Source organism: Schistocerca piceifrons, chromosome 7, assembly GCF_021461385.2.
Source record: "Schistocerca piceifrons isolate TAMUIC-IGC-003096 chromosome 7, iqSchPice1.1, whole genome shotgun sequence".
Taxonomy (NCBI): domain Eukaryota; kingdom Metazoa; phylum Arthropoda; class Insecta; order Orthoptera; family Acrididae; genus Schistocerca; species Schistocerca piceifrons.
The window spans coordinates 82,072,096-82,092,568 of record NC_060144.1 but is presented as its reverse complement, the minus strand read 5'-3'; the positions used below and the strand labels follow the sequence as shown (position 1 = coordinate 82,092,568).

Below are 20,473 nucleotides of genomic sequence, written 5' to 3'. Positions count from 1 at the left end.
GGAGGTAACAGGAAGGAGAATCCCTGAAGCTGTTAACCTGTCTATCTCAGCCTTGACAGGTGCACGCAATGCCACCAGAATAGGGTGTGCCCGGAAAAACTTAGGGCGAGCTGTAGGTTTAAGAGTAATGTGGGCTTCAAAATCCTTGGCACGACCCAGACCAGCAGAGAACACGGACGAAAATTGAGAACACAATCCATCGAGCTGTTGATACGGAATGTCCTCAGATATGAGGTGCACATCATCATCAATGGAGAACCCGAACAACTGGAAAGCATCATAACTGAACAGGTTTTCAGTACCCGCATGATCCACCACATAAAACGTGAGGGGCCTAACAACAGACTTGTAGGCAGTGGAAGCATCAAACTGGCCAATGATAGGAATTTTCTGTTTATTATAAGTTCTCAGATTTCGCGTAACTGGAGACAAGGGAGGGGAGCCCAACTCCAAATACGTGCGAGAATTAATGAGAGTTACTGCAGAGCCAGTGTCCACTTGCATGCGAGTGTCTTTATCCAGAACACGAACAGTAACAAACAACTTATTTGTTTGAGAAAGCACACAGTTAACATCCATGTCCGATGCCTCGTCCTCGTCAACAGGAACATTAGGGGACTGACACACAGAAGCAATGTGGCCTTTTTTCCTACAAGAATTACACATGGCCCAACATTTTGGACACGCGGCCCTGTCATGCTGTACAAAACAACGTGGACAAGAAGGAAGTGCGGAACGAACCTGGTTCTGTGGTTGCTGTTTTCGCTGCGAGCGTGGCGGCCCAATGCGACGTTGTTTACGTGAGTGAACCACTGCCACATCTTCGTTCTCCTGTGAAACAGGCAAATTGTCCGTGTCGAAAGTTGACTGTACAGCACCTACATCACACCGCGTGTCTATTTGCGCGCCAGCAGTGTGGGACACTTCAAAGGATTGAGTGATGCTTAGAACTTCCGACAACGACGGGTTTGGCAGTTGTAGGGCACGTTGCCGAACTTCTTTATCAGGAGCAAGCTGTAGAATAGCATCCCTAACCATTGAATCACCATAAGACTCATGATGAGTGTCCGTGACAAACTGACATTTCCTACTCAGACCATGTAGTTCCGCCGCCCAAGCCCGGTAAGATTGATGGGGCTGTTTATGACACCGGTAGAACGCCATGCGGGCGGCAACGATGTGGGTGTTTTTTCGGTAATAGTTAGACAATAAGTCACACATTTCTTGGAAGGACAGAGAGGCAGGTTCCCACAGAGGGCTAACTGAGATAGCAGCTGATAGATCCGTGGGAAAATCCAATACAGAAATAACGACTTACACATAGGAGCGTCGACAACGCCGAAAGCCAAGAAGTGTTGCCGCATACGCTTCTCATAATCCTCCCAGTCTTCAGCGGCCTCGTCGTAAGGAGGGAAAGGAGGCGGAGAAGAGGAAGACAGACGATGAGTAAGCGGTGTCGACAATGCCTGAATAGCAGCCGTCAACTGTGTTTGTTGTGCCTGAATAGCAGCCGTCAGCTGTGTTTGTTGTTCAATGAGCGCTTGCATAAGCTGTTCCATGTCTACCCCGTCACGAACACACAAATCCACAACGCAGTGAAAATATCCGACCTCGTTGCCAAAAAGTGTTATAACCTTTAATCACCAATAATTGTGTGGATATTCAAACACACTCACTTAGAAACAATAGCTGGTTACATGATAACAACTCAGTATCTCTTATTCGACTGCCGTGCCGTGACGTGCGACCGGTGCCATTCGTAGATAGCTGGTGCTCCCGCGCTCAGCAGAGTTGCAGAGCGCCTCTATTGCCGTTTGCGCGTACTGTCGTGGCGGCACTGTAAATGTCGTGGCACTGTCACAACAAAAACTGTGTGCTGGACCGAGACCTGAACTCGAAACCTTTGCCTTTCACGGGCAAGTGCTCTACCATCTTAGCTACCAAAGGCAATGGTCCTGAGTTTGGGTCTCAGTCTAGCACATAGTTTTAATCTGCCAGGAAGTTTCATATGATCAGTTGACTGTTATACAGAATACCGCATGGAGGACATAGAAGTAGGTATCTGTGGCATAGAGAAGCAACTGAAAGGGTTGAAAACAAATAAGTCACCAGGTCCGGATGGGAACTCTAGTTAAGTTTTACAGAGAGTACTCTGCGGCATTGGTCCCTAACCTAGCTTGCATTTATTGTGAATCTCTCACCCAGAGCCAAGAGTATTGGTGGCTCCTGTCTATAAGGAAGGTAAAAGAATGGACCCACATAATTACAGATCAATATCCTTAAGTTCAGTTTGCTGCAGAATTCTTGAATACATTCTGAGTTCAAATATAATGAGAAAGATAGAAAAGCTTCAGTCCACAAATCACGACAGATTTAGGAAGTGTCACTTGTAAGAAACGCAAATTGCCATTTTTTTCACATATCTTAAAAACAATGGGTGGAGGGCAACAGGCAGATACCGTATTCTTCGAGTTCCAGAAAGCATTTGACACATTGCCCCACTACAGATTGTTGACAAAGGCCGAGCATATGATTTAGGTTCCCAGATATGTGAGTGACTTGAAGACTTTTTAAGTAATAGTATCCAGTATGTTGTTCTCAACAGTGACTGTTGATCAGAGACAAGGGTATTATCAGGAGTGCCCCAGGGAAATGTGATAGGACTGCCCTTATTCTCTATATACATAAGTGATCTGGCAGATAGGGTTAGCAGCAATGTAAAGCTGTTTGCTGATGATGCTGTGGTGTTGAGTGACTGTACAAGTACACAAGATGACTTACAAAGAATTTCTAGCTGGTGAGATGAATGGCAGCTTGCTATAAATGTAGAGAAGGCTTAATTTCAGCCAGGATGAGTCAAAAATGACATTCTGGCTCCTCCTAGGAATGTTTTTTTACTTACTGGAACAAGATGGCACCACTGATTTATAATAGTACATATGTATTAAATTGCAATGTAACAATAATTTGTTACCATGCTTGAACTGATGAACATGACAATAGGTGACTTATCACAATGCAGTGGGCAGTGGAATGTGGTGAAATACTTTGATCTCGATGGGCCAGGAATATCTTCATTGTTCATAATTAAATGCTTTATTAATTAATACTGCACACATGTTCACTGGGTGGCTACAGTGCAACTGTTTGAATTTTGTGGCTGGCAGTAGTTATGTTATAGTCAGGAAGACTAACTGACTTGTTCTGATATGTATCAAGCAGAACTAGGGGGAAAAAGTGACACTGCTGCAGTGACAGACTGTAACACCTGTTGTTTATATTAAATCTTATGGTTTTATTGTTTTGATTATAAGAAATTAAGTTTTAAAAAACCTGATTTTTCAGAACAGTGTTTTGTAAAAAACAAAAAAAGGATCTCTCATTGTAAGTTTTATCACAAGTTTCCAAAAACAAAACTTGTGGCTTTGGAGGATGGAGTGGGGAGGGGGGGCGGCATATTATATAGTTAAAGAGTTGCCAGAAATTAACCACTTAAATAACTTGATCGGTTTTCATATTTATCACTTTTCATTACAACACAATGACCAGCTTGTTGATAAGATTTCAAATAAAATGTAAACTACAGTTAGACATGCCCAATTAATAAAGAGGCATTCTGGCAGTGGTGATGTTTTTACAGTGCACTTTCATAAGGAAATTCTTACTGCTGAATACCACAAAGTTGGTTTTGATTACATAATCATTAAACACAAATTTTTTGATAACTGATGGCAATACACATATGTTCATGTTACTGTGTGCTAGTCATTGAGATTTACATTTAGAACTTTACATATTAATGAATTTTTACACTGAGATGTGTACTGGATAACAGCTGAGCTTGTCAGGCTACTGACTTATTGTCTAACAGCAGTGTATATAGACATTCAAAAGAATTATTAGTGAAATAAGTAATTACATTTTACTTTATAATAATACAAGGGACAAATTTAGGAATGGTGTGATCCTCTTGAATCAGTTAATAATTTTGTTTAGTTGTGGGGCGGGTTAGATAGCTAAAAAGGTAATAAGACAACAGAAAATCCAGGGTGGAATAATGACAATATTACGAAAAGGATAGATTGCTACTCACCATATAGAGGAAATGTTGAGTCACAGACAGATACAACAAATATGCTACTAAATATGCTTGATTTCTGCCAAAAGGCCAAAAGTACACAACACACACCCGATCACACAAACGTGACTTGCACACATATGACCATTGTCTCTGGCCACTGAGACCAGACTACGAGCAGCTGCACATGATAGGAAAAGCAATATCGGTGGTGGGGATAAGGAGGAGGCTGGGTGGGGAAAGGGAGGGATACCAGAGCAGAGTAGGGGTGGGAGACGATAAAGTGCTGCTTGTAGGAGCATGCAGGGATGTGGTGAGGTCATGGTAGGTCAGTAGGTGCAGTTGGGATGTCAGATAAGGTGGGGTGGTGACCAGGGTGGTTATGGAAACGTAGGATGTATTGAAGGGAGACATCCCACCTGTGGAATTCCAAAAAAGTGGTGTTGGTAAGAAGGATCCAGCTGGTACGGGACGTGAAACAGTCATTGAAGTGAAGGCAAGTTGTTTTGGGCAGCATCCTCAGCAACAGGGTGGTACAGCTGTCTCGTGACCACAGCCGCAGTTTGTCATTGGCCATTCATGTGAGCAGATGGTATATTAGTATTGTGCCCCTGTAGAATGCAGCACAGTCACTGCAGCTTGGCTTGTAGATCTCATGATTGCTTTCACAGATAGCCCTGCCTTTGATGGGATAGGTGATGCTTGTGACAGGATTGAAGTGGGCGGTGGTGACAGGAGGATGTATTGTTCAGGTCTTGCATGTATGTGTATTACAGGCAGATGAGCCATGAGACAAAGGATTTGGAGCAGGGGTGGAGTAAGGATGGATGAGGATACTGCACAGGTTTGGTGGGCAGCAGGATACCACTGTGGAAGGGGTGAGGAGGATAGTGGGTAAGTTATTGTTCATTTCGGGACATGGAAAAAGGTAGTCAAAGCATTAGCGGATGATGTGATTCAGTTTCTCCAGTCCTGGTTGGTATTAAGTAATGAGGGGAATGCCCCTTTGTGGTTGGACGATGGGGATCTGGGATGTGGCAGGTTGCACAAGGTTATTATGGTCTGTGAAGACCTCAGTGAGATCCTTCTTATATTTGGAGAGGGACTGCTCATCACTAAAGATTTTATGGCCATATCTAGGTCATATGGAAGTGATTTCCTGATATGGAATGAGTGGCAGCTGTCGAAGTGGAGGTATTGCTGATGGTTGGTAGGTTTGATATGGATGGAGTACTGATGTAGTCACTTTTGAAGTGGTGGTCAGCATCGAAGAAGGTATTTTGTTGGGTTGGGGAGGACCAGGTGAAGTGAATGGGGGAGGTGTTGAGGCCATCCGTATCATTGAGACATCACACACACTCATGCAAATTCAGCTCACACACACATGGCCAGTCTTTGGCAGCTGAGGCTAGACTCCAGTCCGGCTCCAGCTTCTAGAGACTATGGTCATGTGTGTGCGTGTGTGTGTGTATATGTGTGTGTGTGTGTGTGTGTGTGTGTGTGTGTGTGTGTGTTTTGTCAAAGGCCTTGTTGGTCAAAAATTAACTTCCTGGCAGTTTTTTTTGTTGTGCCTTTCTGTGACAGCATCTCTGCTATCTAGTGAGTAACAACTATCCTACACATAGAATTCTATTTACAACAAATAAAGTATCACGAAATGTCATAAGTAGTATTTTTATCAACAGATAAGTGGAAAGAACCACCACAGTACACTGGTAAATCAGGATATGAATACATTCCACACACTTAAATGAATACTGTACTCTACATTTCATGACTTGGAATCCATACCTCTGTTATTATTATCTTCACCATTTTCTTCACCATATTACATTTTCAAAGTGATGCAAATATTGCCATCTTACTTTAAATGTTCAATAATATAAATTTGTGCACTTGACAAAAAAAGAAACAGCACATAGTACTCTTTGAATGTAATATCAGTGAGTCACAGTTGGTATCAGTAAGCCAGTATAAATACCTGGACTAACACTTAATAGGGTCACGAAATGAATGATCAACTAAGCTGTCATGAATTTATTAGTAGAATACTATGCAAATACAATCAGTCTATGAAGAAAACTGTTTACAAATCACTTGTATGATCCATCTGGGGATATTGCTCAAGTGTGTAGCATTCATATCAAATCGGATTAAGAGGCTATATTAAATGTATACAGCGTAAACATTAGTAAAACTGACAAACTGCAAGGACAGATTTCTGACTGCAAATGTAAGAAAAAAGGTCCGGAACTGCATCATTGCCGCTGTAGATGGTGACCTCTTACCATGTGCTGTGTGTTACTTGTGTGTTTCAGGCTGTATGATTGACACAGCATACTGTAAGTAGCAGAATTGTCTGGTATTCATCTCGGGGACAAGTGAAGATGGTGTTTATGCCAGAAGCACATGGAAACAGTCAAGATACGGCACGGCTATACTTTAACAAGTACCCTCACAGTCAGTAACTGCATTACACAACATTTCAAGTCCTTTTTGATAATTTATGGGATCATGGGTTTTTTCAGGCAGACAAATGTGCAAGGAGGCAGCAGACTATGCATGCACCAGATTTGGAGGACTAGGTTCTATAGGATGTTGAGATGAACCGTGTACAAGCTCCAGGCAGTGGCTTGCCAACATGGTGTACACCAAAGTACAATTATGTGTATCCTACATAACAACCAGATACATTGCATCCCATGGAGGCCACTTTGAATACTTGTTATGATATGGAAGCGATGTGGCTCTGTACTGTGTTTTTTGACAATTTGTTGTCATTGCATGCACACCATCCATTTCTGGACACATGTTCATAGGACTTTTTTTCCCTCCATTTCCAGTCATGAATCCATACCTGCAGCTTGTCAATTTTATTGACGTTCACCTTGTGTAAAGGAGGGCAGTATAGATTGTCACAGGTTTGTTTGACCTACAGGACAGTGTCAAAGAAATGTTGAAAGAACTGGCAGACTGTTGAAAATAGACAAAACCTATCCTGAGAAACTCCCTTAACAAAGTTTCGAGAACCAGCTTAAAATAATGGCTCTATAAATATACTACATATTGGTCCCATAGGGATCATGAGGACAAGATTGGATTAATTACAAAAGCATAGAAGTGTTAAAAGAATCATTCACTGCAAAGTCCATACGGGAATGGGACAGGAAAAAGCCTGATAACTGTTAGTGCAGTGTATCCTCTGCCATGCATCTCAGTGATTTGCAGACTATAGATGTAGATGTAGATCTTCTCACCATTTTCCTCTGTATAATATAATAAATATAATAATAATAATAATAATAATCATCATCTTCTTCTTCTTCTTCTTCTTCTTCTTCATCTTCCCAGGGCCCTAACACATAATAATACATCAAATATACTTATATCAAGCTATATTCTTCACTTCTCAGATATCTAAGAGTGTCATGCAATAAGTACATAAATATCAGCAATGTAACCATCTTCTATAGAAAACTACACATATTACTACTCCAATACATCCAACTTTATTGTTATCTGACCATGGCAAGAATGTTCAGAGCTTACCAAATTTAAAGATTTTCATTTTCACACTATGTGGTCATACTTGAAACAACACTTTTTTCCAGTTGTACAGTTATTTTCTAAATATGAAAGTGATACTTCTAAAGAAGTGTTACTATGACATATTCTTACACCACTCTTAAACCTCTGTTCTTTTCCCATAAGGATTGACTCTCATTACTGACATAATTTATGTACTTTCTGTAGAAACTAGAGTTCTGAGTTTCCATCTTATCTCATCAAGTAATTCAACATAAATCTTGCATTATGGGGTACATCATAAAATAATGAAGTCAAAAATCCCAAATATGTGCCACGTGAACTGCCAAGATACACAAAATATTACCAAAGTTCTACGATTTGTCACTTGAAATAAGAAATATAATAAGAAAATTGTCTATGAATAACTGACATTGTAAACATTTCATAAAGCTAATGTTATTAATTTATCTTACTTAATCAATGTATATGATGTGTTTTCCATGTAGCTTAGATTTTCTTCTTCTCTTTACCCATTGAAGAGAACACTCTAGGGGTCTGATGGGCAATGTAATGAGTAGTTGAGTCATTCATAATAAATTTGAAAAGCCTACACAATGTAATAGCAAACAGCATGTGATATGTAACTAAATGAACTACTGAAAATTGTACTAAAAAAAAAAAAAAAAAAAAAAAAAAAAAAAAAAAAAAAAAAAAAAAAAACACAGTAAAATATAAATTTCACATATCACTACTTCCTAAAATCCACCACACAGGGTGGTATTACTCAGTCAGTATCATACATTGGTATTGATTCCCTGAAACATTTTCTAAGTTGAGATAATTTATGTATTCTTCCACAACAGATTTGAGATGAATAATCTAATATATCTGACATGTTTGTTACTTACATCTGCTGTTTGTTGACATCTGTCCTAGGTTTTAATCTACTTTCTGACCCTTATTGCCATATTGAAAAAGTATGCATTTTCTTGCATCTTAAACATTTTTGTGTACAAAAATGTTCGCAATTTTCAGAATGTACATGGTAAGTTTGTTAGTGTATTTTTGTGGTCAACACAATTTCTGATGACGTCAATCTAAATTTATTATGCTAAACCCGATCCGTTTGTGTATTTTGTAAAATTTACAAACTCTGTTGCAATCATTTTACCAAAAACACTTTTCTCTAGTCCTCAATTATCACCATGACTCTGGTTGCTTTAAGTATTATTGCAGATGGTGCTATTTACTTTTTCATCACCAGACAATTGGCTTGACTGCTGGTTGAGTGCAGCCCTTCTATCTCTTTGGTACTAATATGAGAAGTATTGCAGAAACTTCAAGAAAGAACTAAAGGGCACAACATAAAGCATTTGCACGATGTAGTTGCTATAACAAGACACATGTATTTTATTTTATGACACCAACCAAAGTCATAGATATAGTACACAGCAGAGAGATTAATATAAATATTTCACTTCAACAGGAAGGGGTGATGAGTCCTGCATCCCAGCCACCTATTGTTCCTGGGAAAGATCTCTGTGCTCATTTTGACAGGAAGCAGAGTGGACATAAGGCTGTCCTGGTGAGCCTGAAATGAGCAAACATTACCCCTCACCAAATCTGGGACTGAATCTGGGCCTCTGGGACTAGGGTCAGTTGCTCCTCCCAACATGTCACTAAGACTCTTTCTGATCCAGTAACATGCTTAATTTTTAGTCAGACTTTGAGACACACCCCATCTGGTCAACCTGCAGTGATACAACTTGTATTCTTGTGAGTAGCTTGTGGGCTTGTGATCTGAATCCACAATTCTTCTAAGTCCTGACAATTAGTTTTTAAATTTAGTTATTGTTCAATGTACAGCTATCAGTTATTTTGTAGTTAAACTGGAAGTTCTCTCGTGCTTTTGTAGATACTACTAAACTAAACTAAAACTAACTAAACTCTTTCCGAACAGGCCATGAAGGCCCAATGGTACCAACTGTCTGCCATGTCATCCTCAGCCCACAGGTGCCACTGGATGTGGATATGGAGGGGCATGTGTTCAGCACACTGCTCTCCCGGCCGTATGTCAGTTTCCAAGATCGGAGCCACTACTTCTCATTCAAGTAGCCCCTCAATTTGCCTCACAAGGGCTGAGTGCACCCTGCTCGCCAACAGTGCTCGGCAGACCAGATGGTCACCCATCCAAGTGCTAGCCCAGCCCAACAGTGCTTAACTTCAGGTATCTGACGGGAACCGGTGTTACCACTGCGGCAAGACCGTTGGCTTGTAGATAATACTAACAAAAGCAATTGACATGTGTTTGTTTACCTTTCCCATCCACAGTTTTTATTTGAAATAAGTATGCACGGAGTCCGTGAGCATTGACATTACAAGATAAATAAAATGGTAAGGATGAATCTTGTCTGTAAATAATGGTGCAATAACATACTGGGTTTTTGTAGAATTGAGAGTTTCCTGACAATCTTGGCCCCTTACCCAAATCAAATTCTTTTTCAACATGTTACACACACACAGTACATTCATACTTTGACTACCAACATACTTTCTATGGAATCTAGACATATGAAAGAAAAGGATTTTAGGTGTTCCTTATTTCTAGATTTTGGAATTTGGTCAGTGGCTTTGATTTCATCAGTTTGGCAATGTATGCTTTTGTTTAATTCGTTGCCCCAAAAATTTTAATTAATTGATCACAAATGTGAATCTTCCCAGTTTCATGGTCATTCCTCCTGATACAATTTAGAAAACACTAATTTTATTAACAAATAATGCTAATCCCAACTCTGACTGCAAAGCAAAATGTCATCCAGATGCACAGCCAGAAAAAATGTCAGTTTTGATCCAGTGATGGCATTCTCAGCTGGGGGATAGTAGATGTACTGATAATGGTTTCAGCATTGTTCCCCAACAGATAGCATAGTGGCATAGCAACCAAAGTGCCATATGTGTCTACCCTTAAATAGGGAATGCTTGTAGTCACAAGGCTCAGTGTTTTGCAAACACGTGAAGCAAGCCTGCATCTATGCCATGGAGACACACTCATGCTTCCTACAGCCAACTGAGCAAGTTTGAAAGGAGTGAAGCATGGCCTTCTGAGTGATGGGATGGTCCATTTGGAGAATTATCACACAGGTTGGATCTGCTGTGTCAGTTGTGCACTGATACTGATATCAGTGGTCACATGAACATTCTCACACCTGTAGATGAGGTTCTGCTTGTCCATGCACCAAATATGCCCTGCAGGATCATCAGATTGTAAGGGCAGCCCGGGCAGTTCGTACAGCTACCACAGCACAGATAAGAGGGCTTGTCAGCACAGACATGTCAACACGAACTTTTGTGAACTGGTTCTTAGCAGCAAGACCATGAGCACACACACCTCTAGCCTCATGCCACAACATCAACATGCATGGCTCAACTGGTGATGTCAGAGGATCACTAGTTAAATGGAATGGTATGCTGTGGTTTTCAGCAATGAAAATAGATTTGTCTGCACTTAAGTGATGGTCATTTGCATGTTCGACATAGACAAAGTAAGTGCTGTCTTGTAGAGTGCATTCATCCAATACACACTTGGCTCTGCCCCAGGCCTTATGGTATGGGGTGCAATAAGCCACAACTACCGTTCACATTTGGTGTTTCGGGATGGGGTGCTAACCAGCACTTGGTATGTGCAGAATGTTGTTAGACCAGTTCTCTTGCTATTCTTGCAACAGGAAGGTGATGTGTTATTCCAACAGCATCATGCTTGCCCACACACTGCTTGTGAAGCACAGTGTGCTCTGCAAGACATGCTGCTACTTCCCTGACCAACACAGCCTCCAGACATATGTACAATCAAGCATGTGTGGGTTATGATGGGATGAACAGTGACTCATGTGACACATCAACCAACAACTTCAACAGAATTACTTAAAGAGCTTGAGCAGACATGGCAGGACAGTATTCACCATCTGTACGATCAACTAGCTGCCAGAGTCGGGCCTACATTGCCACCTGTGGAGGCTACGCCATTTACTAGTATAGGTGTTTAGGCATGAGTTAATACCTGGTACCTCAGAACTCTGCCACAGAAATATTTAAGCCAAAGGACACAGTGCACTACTGATAACTTACCATTCTCCAAAAATGCAATTTTTTGTGAGATACTGGAACATGTGGAACTTGATGAGGTTCAGAAGTTATATTTAAACTGGTCATCAACTTAGTTCACTCAAACTTATGTAACAACAAGGTGATTATTTTATTTATGAATACATTTGTTCAGATGTCGTGAATCCGAAACAAGTCTCAAACCCCCTTCACATTTTGCCACAACTATCAAATAATTATAATAATCAACTGCTGCTTCCCTCAACTATGTTATACCTTTGCATATTTTGTAATTCCTTTTCAACAGCTGGTCTTTTTGCAGTTAGTGCATTATATGGTTTTATAAAAATACTCGAGAGATTTCAGTCTTAGTACACACTAAGAATTTCTAACACTTCCTTGAATATCACTGAATACATCTCTGTAGCCCCAAAACAAATTCTGTAATTCATTTCTTCATTCATTATTTAGATCTATAGTTTCTAATGCTTTCTTCTCAATAGCTTTCATTAACTCTTCCGTTTCAACTTCTAATTCTGAACTATCTTCTACTATAGGATTTCTATCTTTCAGAAATGACAACTTTCCAAAGAATCCTCTTCCCTCACTTTTGAATTTTATTTGAATTTATTCTACTTTGTGTCTATTATGCATTATCTTTTTCTCCTTCGAGTCTAAAACTGCATTAACTTAATGTAACAAGCCTATTTCCAAAATAAACTGTGTTCTGAAATTACCACATAGCTATGGTCAAATTCACTTTCAAATGGCGTTAATGTTTGCTTCCCTACCACTGGCATTTCAGTGTTCTTCTTATTTTGCCTAATATAATTATTTAGAGCTTCTGGTATTCTTGAAAGATGGCTACATAAATGAATTATTGCTTTTGTTTCTCAGCACCCTGTTTCTATCAAGATGTTTTTTTTTTACTTCATCACTTGTTGTTGCATCAATGTCTTCATCTAGTAAATCATTTCCAAATTCACTGAATTGTGTAACTTTGTTGTTTTGAATACCATTGTTCCTTATAGCATTTGTTACTTACCTCCATCATCCAGTTAATATTTAACTAGGAATGCTACTATGACTTACACAATTATGATCATTACTGAAGTCACCAAACAACATGGTCAAATCTTCTTTCATTCCTACCTTTGTCTTATATGATTCATAAGTTTCATTATAATTTTCCTTCTGCCAGTCAGGGTAAAGTTTTTGGACAAAATTGTCCAAATTTCCAAATTCAGTCATTAAGTAGACCTGTCCCAGCATTTCTACAAATTTTATACAAAAAACTCTTCTTACTAATCATATGCCTTCAAATTAAATACTGATCAGAAAACTTAGTAACATACTTCCTCCCAAAGACTTACATTTACTAAGCTATGAGTGTCAGTTGTCTTTGTACATATGATAGATTCTGTCATTTCTTTCTCTTTGTCATTCACATTTTCACTACATCTGATGACGCAATGAGAAAGATGTTGTCAACGTATTCCAATTAGAAAAAATTCTTTTAACTCTGCCAAATAATCTACATCTTCATTCTGATTTATTCAATTACTCTCAATCCCTCCTTCATACAGAACATAACTTATTACAGCTACTAACTCATATTTCATCTGTCATGTTTTATCACACTGATCATGTTCCAGTACCTCCTCACTTTGAGAAAAGATCTCAAAAATGTATATCACCCCAGTCTCTTTATAACTCCTGGATTTTCTGGTCTCTTTATACTTTTCTTCTACATTGATATTGTAAAAGTTTACTAGATCCTCTTCTTGTATTACTACTTTACTTGGCTCTTCAGCCCAGTTTTGCCACAATTTACTCCAAAACTCTTGATCTAATTTTATTAATCTAGTGTTTCTATGTTCTTACCCTTCTACTGTTATAGTGACTATTTTGGTTTGAATATTTGCCACAGTTAGTGGTCCATATATTAAAATTATTATTCCTCACTCTCACATTGTGGACCTTCAATTGGAGCGACCCTTAGCTTACCAGCTCAATAATTCTAGCACCTCGACTTAAATTCTGAGGTGGATGCTGATTATGCTTCCAGTTTATGTTGCCTCTTTGATTTCATGTTATATTGTCTCCCTTTGTTATTAGCATAATCTTTTGGTGGACTCCTTTCCTGATTGCTGTAATTATTCCCCTCAATCCTCCCATGGTAGATACTAGTGCCCGAATTTCCATTCAAACCTTCCTGTGTGAAATGACTTTGTCAAAAACGCTGCATATTTCTTTCAAAAAGTCATACTGAACTTGTCTACATATTTTAGAAATTATGCAGCTGATTCATCTGGCCCCATACACTAAACCCATACAATACTTTCAGATAATCTTCTCTTCAATGCATCAGTTTTAGTCAGCTTGTCAAAATGCTATCTTAACTGGACAGTTTTCTTTAATTTGTTTTACACAATTCTTTCATCCCCTTCCATGTCCCTTGTAACTTGATGCATTGGGGGATTGGCTTTTAATTCTGGCCTGTTCTTATTGTGACCAAAATTTGTTAAGGAAACTCTTTTTCAGATTGTTGATATGTTAAATCTTGTATAAAGTGTGATTTACCCAGAATAGCACATCCCTACCAAGACAGATTTTCATAGTATAAATTTAGGATTGTCAATAATATCATAAATGAAATTATCTTAGGGTGTCGTAAGAAATCAAAAGGACAACTTTCCACTGGAATGTTGGACAGTACATTACAACTTGTACTTATCAAAAATAAGTAAATAAAAATAAATTTGTATATAAAAACAAAGATGAGGTGACTTACCGAACAAAAGCGCTGGCAGGTCGATAGACACACAAACAAACACAAACACACACACAAAATTCAAGCTTTCGCAACAAACTGTTGCCTCATCAGGAAAGAGGTAAGGAGAGGGGAAGACGAAAGGAAGTGGGTTTTAAAGGAGAGGGTAAGGAGTCATTCCAATCCCGGGAGCGGAAAGACTTACCTTAGGGGGAAAAAAGGACAGGTATACACTCGCACACACGCACATATCCATCCACACATACAGACACTGTGTGGATGGATATGTGCGTGTGTGCGAGTGTATACCTGTCCTTTTTTCCCCCTAAGGTAAGTCTTTCCGCTCCCGGGATTGGAATGACTCCTTACCCTCTCCTTTAAAACCCACTTCCTTTCGTCTTCCCCTCTCCTTACCTCTTTCCTGATGAGGCAACAGTTTGTTGCGAAAGCTTGAATTTTGTGTGTGTGTTTGTGTTTGTTTGTGTGTCTATCGACCTGCCAGCGCTTTTGTTCGGTAAGTCACCTCATCTTTGTTTTTATATATAATTTTTCCCACGTGGAATGTTTCCTTCCATTATATTGATATCAAAATAAATTTGTAGCAACACATTCAGTAAATTATTCTCCAAAATTGATACTGTTCTTTCATTATTATCTTTTTCACAATGATGTTTTCAATTTCAATAGCTTTTTCATTTTCATTACAAAATTTTGCCTCACAGCTGCTGATAATGGATTCAACTTCATTACACAAATTAAAGTCCACATTTGAAATTTTACCTTGTATTTCAGCTTCCAAATCAGTTAGTTCTTGATCAAAAATTTGAACCCTGGATTCTATGTTGGTGACTTTATAAAATTTTGCAGTTTTTTAATTTACATTTTTAGCCTGATCTCTTTATTTTTTTTTTTTTTTTACAGCAGTGATTTGCGTACTCAGGTCTTCCACGAATATCAGAGTTTGATTCCCTATTTCATACTTGGTCATGTCAGTTTCTGATAATTTAGTTTCCTAATCGACTTCTTAGAACATGGTTGCTTTCAGAAATTTGATTATTTCACAAATTTGCTTTGATAATTCACTTTTTATAGCATTACTGTTTTCCAGTCTCAGCTTGGTCACATCCCTTAAAATATTATAACAATAGTTTATTTCATGAATCTGTACAATTTACAATGCCCTTATGTAGTCCTAGTCCTGAATGGTCCCCTTCCAGTAATTCTAGTACTGAACCACTTTTCTCTTCCCCAAATAGTATTTGCAGTGTTTTAATAATAATTGCAGTTGTAAAATATTAAGATTCAGTCCAATCAGACAAAAGAACTGTTCAGTACTAATTTTTGATTTGAAGTTTTAGATTCCATTTTACTTTTGAAGTATGCAATACTTGGAGCTAGGGCAGGGAGTTACAGCAACTGAAACAAAAGCTAAAAAAGTTGTTGTATAGAAATACTATTATTCCTGAGAAGAATTTCTGTATGACAATGTGAAAATCTGAGCAAGAAAGCAAATGATTGTTAACTAAGCTTAGCAGTTTTATGTCAAATAAATGACTGTAATAATTATGTTTTTTAAATATTAATGCTATTGTTATATACTGTCTCTGTAACAAATTTGAATTGCAGTTGCAGTGTTGACATGTCCCCTGTACATTAAATGTCTGATTTAAATGTGTATGTTATCAGACAATAAAAACTCTTACTCTGATTCTGCTTTCTGAGTAAACGCATGATACGTTGGAGCATTTTCAGCAATGGTAGTTTTCTTAAGTGTTTTTAATTAATGACAATATTTTGTCAGTTGCCACAAGAAAAACAAAATTCCAGGAAGTTGTGTAATTCTTGTAATTTCACTTAAGACAGAGAAATGAGTAGAAACATAACTTTTCAGATAAACGTTTCTCAAAAACATTGTCACTTTCCACCATTTAACATGCCTGAATCTTACCAAATATCATGTAAACATGCAAAATCGTGACATTTTATGTAAGATGTTGCAGATCAAAATTTATTAACTTACCTTTTGATCATGAATATGTAGTTGGCTTTACAATAATCATTTATATTTAATGTAAAATCAGGTAACTCCCAAATCTAAACAATGTTCTGAAACCATCTGTTTTTTAATTATATATTGTCACTATTTCAGTTCTTTGACTTTTCCACATATGAAAACATGTTTCTGTCTAAATTATAATGATAATAAATCAGATGAGGGTAAAATGACTGTAACCACACCAGAAGTATCGATAATGCAATGGCTGGCATCCATGTGTTACAAACAGTAGTCAAAAGTGCCCGACAACACAGTAAATGTATAATACAGTTCAGTTTGCAATTCATAATTGAGTTATTTCATAAATGCTCAATATGTATGCCTTTTGTTATTTATGCTTCATAAAAATTGTTGTTATTATGAGGGCTGATGTTTCACTTCTGAAAGTTACTGCAGAAAAAAATAAAAATGAATGTGCAAGATACGTGCTTTAATCAAAACTAGTTGAAGAACCTGGATCATTAATGAGATGAAGATGACAGCAAAGTGACCATAGACAATTACCTACAGATAAGTTTTGTTAAATATTTCTTAAATTATAAGTTCCTTAAATATTTAACCATAATGCAATATTAGCAGTAACATCTTTAGAAATGCATTCTGGTCTGAGCTGCCACAGATGGCGGTAATGTGTGCTTGTGGTGTGCTTGCTTGAGTGTAGGTGATTCTTTTTCTGGTGAAGGCTAGCTGAAAGCTGTAAGTGTCTTTTGATTGTGCCTGTCTGCAGCTTAACGTGTCATCTTTATGGTAAGCAACAATTTATCTTTTCTTTCCTTTATTGATATTCCGACCTGGAGAGTCCACTGTTTAATGGAAAAATCCAGGATGGAATAACAATAATATTATGAAATGGAAAGACTGCTGCTCACCATTATAGAGGAGATGTTGAGTTGCAGACATACTCAACATGAAGACGTGTTGAGCTTTTTCTAAAGTAAAACACACACACACACCCACACCCACACACACACACACACACACACACACACACACACACATACAAGCAAACACAACTCGCATGCACTCAGCCACTGACCACTGAAGCTGAACTGCGAGCAACTGTGCCTGATTGGAGAAGCAGTCTGTGTGGCGGGGGTAGGAGGAGGCTGACATGGAGAAGGAAAGGGATACCAAGGAATGGATGGTGGAAGGTAAAGTGCTGCTTGGGGGGAGCAAGCAGGAATGTGGTGGAGACGGGGTAGGACAGCTAGGTGCAGTCATAGGGTTTGAGGTAGAAGGGGGGAGGGAGGGGTGGAAAACAAGAGATATAGGGGACGGGAAAAAAGAGAGGAAAAAAGACTAGTGGGTTTGTTTGTGGAACAGAAAGCTGTGTAGCACTGGAGTGGCAGCAGGGAAGGGGATGGGTGGGTGAAGGACAGGAACTAACAAAGGATGAGGCCAGGGGGTTCTTGCAAGGAGAGTTCCCACCTGTGCAGTTCAGGAAATCTGTTGTTGGTAAGAAGGATCCAGATGCCACAAGCTGTGAAGCAATCATTGAAGTGAAGAAGGTTACATTGGGCAGCATGCTCAGCAGCTGGGTGTCCAGCTGTCTCTTGGCCACAGCCACAATTTGTTAGTGGCCATTCGTGTGGACAGGCACCTTCTTGGTTGTCATGCCCATAAAGAAAGCAACACAGTGGTTGCAGCTTACTTTGTAGATCACGTGACTGCTTCTACAAGTTTCCCTGTCTCTTATGAAATGGGTGATGCTTGTGACAGGGCTGGAGTAGGTGGTGGTGGGCAGATGTATGGGACAGGTTTTACATCTACATTTATTACAGGGATATGAGCTATGAGCCAAGGAGTTAGAAGCCCAGATGAAGTAGGGATTGACAAGAATATTATGTAGATTTCGTGTGTAGCAGAATACCAATGTATGAGGGGTGGGAAGGATAGTGGGTAGGATATTCCTCATTTAAGGGCATGATGAGAGGTAATTGGCCTCCAATACACCCACTAGTTTCAGTCTCCCCCCCCACCTCCCGCCCACTCCTCCCCTGTCCCCACCCATCTATTTCTCTCTATTTTCTGCTGCTCTACTCCTATCCTTCTGTGCCATCTCCTCTCCAGCCCCGTCCAATCTGTCTAACATCCTGACTGCATCCAGTTGCTACCTTGACCCCAACACATCCCTGCATGCTGTTACAAGCAGTACTTTACAGATCCTTACCGTACCCTATTAACCCTCCCTGTCCCTGTTCCTGCCCCTGCCTCCTCTTTACCCTCAGCACCCGGATTGCTTTTCTCGCCAGGCAAAGATGCTCGCAGCCCAACCTTAGTAGCCAGAGACAGTGCCGTGTGTGTGTGTGTGTGTGTGTGTGTGTGTGTGTGTGTGTGTGTGTGTGTTTTGTCTGCTGTAGAAAGAGGCCTTTTGGGCAAAAGCTCAATACGTATGGCAGATTATTTGTTGTGTCTTTCAACAACGATTATATTTCTGATGATGTATCAACTTTAAAGCTATTTGTCATCATTTTGTGTAAAAGCAAATGTGGTCTGTCAATTTTGACAAATTTTAAATCTGTCACATAGGTGGTTTTATAATGGATTTGTTGTCTTCTTTGGGGTACGATTGTTTTGCATTTTTCCAGTCCAAAAAATCTGGTACTTTCAAATTGATAATAGTTCAGTGGGTAAAGTTCATTTATTTCAGCATCTCTATCTTTAAACACACACCACACACACACACAGCAGTGGTTCACAATAACCTTTCATCTTCCACAGTACTGTAATTTCCATCTGCTCATATGAGCTTAAAAATTAGAACTACTCCTTATGACTGCTCAAACACATCTGTCTCTTACAACAGACTCATCAACACTTTCTCTTTCAGCTATCTCCTTGCCAAGTGTGAGATAGAAGAACAGAGCTTTGCAGTTGTAGGCAATGAATCTATCCATTTACATGGCTGACAATGGAAGTGTTTAAATTGACTTTACACACTTTTTTACATAAACATTACATAATTTAGTGACAAATTGCTGTGAAGAACTTTATAAAATTTACCTAGCTATGTTTGTTGTTAATTAACTTCAAAATTATTCATATTGAATGAAAGCAGCAGTCCACAAAGTATGTCACTTACATAGTAACTGATTTATGTAAGTCATTATTTTTTATAAATGAAATCATCTACCCCCCCCCCCCCCCCCCCACCCCCACCTGGTGCATCTCTATTAGGGTCTGCGCAGGATATGCCGACCAATGTGCAGTTACCAATTTTAGCAATTTTAGCCTGATCCATTGGGTGTGTTCATTTGTTTGTTCAGAGGGGGAGGTTGATAATGTTTGCCCTCTTTTGGCTGTTTGGCTATGCACTGCAATGGCAGAATCAAGGTTCACACCCTGCAATCTTTCTCAAATGATTTTACAGGAACTATTCAGTAAAAAAAAAGTCATTTTTGTGTTACTTATAGCTGTATGTCAGCTTCATGATCGTTAGTGGTCATAGTTATTGTGCTATTTCCACTTAAATAAGACAGCGTGAACTGAAAAAAAAGTTTCAGTGAAGAAATGGGGGTCACTATGATTTTGCATTTGGTGCATATTACATAATACGTTGCTGCATATGAAATTTAGCTAACATACTGAAATTTTATTTAGACTGTGGTCTCAAGATAACTGATCTGATGTAGCACACTTATTTGCAACTGTATGCACCAGCAATAAAGACAGGATGAAATATCCATAACATCTCTCATATTTGATAAAACAATGGAAAATCTTAGATGGAATGTAACAATATTAAGAAAAGGATAGTTGCTACTCACAATATAGCAAAGATGCTGAGTGGCAGATAGGCACTTTACACACACACACACACACACACACACACACACACACACACACACACTCACACACACAATTTTTGGAAATTTGTGGTAAGTTCCTATGGGGCCAAACTGCTGAAGTCATTGGTCTCTAGGCTTACACACTAACT

General features: G+C 39.0%; 1 protein-coding gene and 1 pseudogene across 1 annotated transcript in view; one reads left to right on the top strand and one right to left on the bottom strand.

Moving 5' to 3' along the window:
- The window catches only part of LOC124805138 (modular serine protease-like), a 224,167-nt gene that overhangs the window by 68,373 nt on the left and 135,321 nt on the right, over positions 1-20,473 (top strand). The gene's annotated exons all lie outside the window — the stretch shown is intronic.
- Positions 9,761-9,878, bottom strand: LOC124709310 (annotated as a pseudogene).